The 3,060-nt window shown below is 43.4% G+C and overlaps 1 long non-coding RNA gene across 1 annotated transcript; it reads left to right on the top strand.

Annotated features, from left to right (window-relative positions):
- The first annotated feature begins 1,675 nt into the window (after positions 1–1,675).
- LOC120668718 lies at positions 1,676–2,623 on the top strand. Its single transcript, XR_005672544.1, has 2 exons — positions 1,676–1,954; positions 2,122–2,623. It is a non-coding gene; the product is annotated as an uncharacterized LOC120668718 (long non-coding RNA).
- Positions 2,624–3,060: the final 437 nt, after the last annotated feature.

Genomic DNA, 3,060 nt, shown 5'->3' with positions numbered 1-3,060 from the left:
TTTATGTAATTACCTATAATTTTTGAAAACTATGATAGGATATAAATTATTTTAGCTATTACATATATATAACAACATTGCATGTTGATTTCAATTTACCATAAGGTAAGTTAACTAATCCATGGTTGTCCACATAGGACCATGACCACTAAGGAGTTCGAGGAACTCGTGGTAGATGGCAGCAGTTACCCTACATGGGCTTTCTGATGTCAAGATATCACTTGCATCTCGTTGTCTTTTGGCTACTATTCAGGAACCCCAAGATGGGGTTGTCCTGCAAGATAACCAAACCTATATTGCTTTGGCTTTGCTACGATTTTATATTCATAAGTACCTAAAAGTTAAATACCTTATGATTGAAAATCCTTATGAATTATGGAACACTCCTAAAGAGAGATATGAACAGCAAAAGGAACTTATTTGGCCTGAGGCTAATCATGAATGGAATCATTTATGTCTCCAAGATTTTAAATATGTGGCAGATTACAATCACACTATTCATAAATTTTGCTCTAAATTAAAGTTTTGTGAGAAAGAACCAATAGATGCAGATAAGATAGAGAAGACACTCTCTACTATACTTCCGTTTGATCGAGTATTGCAACAATAATACAGGGCTAAAAATTTTGAGGTATATTCCAAGCTTATTCATACATTGTCTCGAGCAGAAAAACATGATGAACTTCTTTTGAAGAACCATCATAAGCGCCCTGTTTGTTCGGCACCTTTGCCTGAGGTTCACAATGTACAGAAAAAGGCTACAAGTAATAAGCTCAATGGACCCGCTCCAAAGAACAAATCTGGTCAATGCAAACACAATAGGAAGCAAAGACCAAATTCAAACAAGTGGAAAACAGACAATGTGAGACCCAAAAAAGACAACAAGTGTCACAGATGTGGTGATTTCTCGCATTTTTCTAAGGATTGCCGTGCTCCAAAGCATTTGGTTGCTTTGTACCAAAAGTCATTAAAAGAGAGCAACCAAGCAGGATACACAAGATATGAGGCACACTTCAATCTTGCATCTGAAGGGTTGTTCACACCAGGCCCCAAAGGAACCAATGAACAACAACACTCTTAACATTAAAGAGAACTTTCCATCGACAGACAGCATGCTTATAGACTTCGGTTCTGGAGACATGTTTGGAGATTTGGACTAATCACTAGTCCAACATTGATATCAAATTAGATATATATTGTAATAAGTCTAAGCTATACATAATTGATTTTTAGATTGTATTATTTAATGTGATTGAGAGTTGTTCAAATTTATTTACACCATTGTTAATTTGTACACACTCATATATATTATGATGTAGTGTCAAAATATATTATGATTGTTAATTTGTACAGCCCGTGACTATATATATATATATATATATATATATATTAGGTCTATTGGGTATCCTGGGTATGAAATAAGGTATTCCATACCTGACCGCCAACAGTGTGGTAAAGGGCCCAACATTTTGAACTAGAAAATCTAAGGGCCGGGTCCTAAAAGGACTGGACTCTAATCTTATACAATTTTAAATTAAAAATTTAACAGCTTTGTTGAACTGTGAAGAAACCAATAAGACCATGTGCCATTACCACCCATACCCAACACCACACCCCTACCCAACACCACCCAGGCGCACCGAGCATCCGATTGCCCCTGCGCTGCCCTGTTTTTCCCTCACGGTTTTGTTCCGCGTCAGCCCCATCCCCACCCGGCCACCCCACGACCCACCGAAGCGGTTTCTCCTCCCCAGCTCGTGGTTAGTTTTCCCAACGCTGCTCCACCGGCCTGCTCGCGATCTGTCCGCCCTTCCTCCTGGCGATGACCCCAGGACTGGCACCGCCGGTGAATCTCTACGTGCCCCCGCGGTCAAGGCGATGCCCTCCCGTTCCCGTCGCTGCTCACTCCTCCCATCGCCGGTTTTCCCGACGCCACTCCGCCGCCCAGCTCACGGTACGTCTGTTGTTCCTCCCATCGCCGATCCGGGGACTGGCGCCGCCGGCCAGCTCCTGCATGTCCCCGCAGCCAAGGCGATGCCCTCTCTTTCCGACGCGGCTCACTCCTCCCGTTGTTGTTCCGTGAGACTGCTCAATTCTCTGCATCAGCGGCGACGGCAACAGAAGCGTTGGACGGACAGTAGGGATCTAATCTTCTCCGCGACAGCTTGATATTCCTCCCGTGTAGATGCTCCAGCGAGTCATGTGCCCCATCGAGCTCCTCGCCCTGCGCAAGTTGCTCCTAGCACATATCTCATTTAATGTGTACCTGCGCTTCTATATGCTTAGTCGTTCACATATCACAAATCTGCTGGAGAGGGATCACATCTGAAAATGAATTGTTTTGTGCAGGAAGTTGGACACCAGGACTGCTTGCTGTAAATTGCACATGCTGGAGTTGCTTGCTTGATGGAGATGGCGCGTGCACAGACTTTTTTTTAGGGAGAATAGAGCTTCGTGCACAGATATTCGTTTGCCAATCTCAAACAATCCTTTTCTGTACATAAATCAATCAGCCGTATGAGGGGCACCAGAACATGGAGTACAAACGACGGAATTAGTTTGCTTTGGATCGTAAATACTGAATTTCACAACATCGATGAATGACTGGAGCATGTGCATGCAATATTTGTGTTCTGGTGACTTTTTTTTAAGAAAAAGGAAGAACGTTGGTAGCTACCTACCTGGTAGTATATGTCCCTAATCGGCTACTGACGACGTATTGATCACTACGGGTGAGAAATCATCGCACGCCATCAGCTTTTAATTTAAATTAGTCCAGCTGGTTCTAATTGCTTCGCAAGAGGAAACATCCATTGCACATCCCGGATAAAACACGTCTCCGTGAATTCCTCCGAATAAAAAAAAGTATTTAGTACTAGCACTCGTTGGAAAACCAAACAGGAAAAAGGAACATGTGAAAAACCGGTGCTCGGTGGAAAACCAGACGTGCGAAGGCAGGAAAGAAAAAAAAACTGCGAACGTAGGCAAGAAAGAAAAAAACTGCAAACGTGGACGCGGAACGTGGGGTGGGGGCATCAGGTTGGCGGATGGGCGGACCAT

Source organism: Panicum virgatum, chromosome 4N (genome assembly GCF_016808335.1).
Source record: "Panicum virgatum strain AP13 chromosome 4N, P.virgatum_v5, whole genome shotgun sequence".
Taxonomy (NCBI): domain Eukaryota; kingdom Viridiplantae; phylum Streptophyta; class Magnoliopsida; order Poales; family Poaceae; genus Panicum; species Panicum virgatum.
The sequence above is the reverse complement of the archived record's forward strand: the minus strand, read 5'-3'. Positions and strand labels throughout refer to the sequence as shown.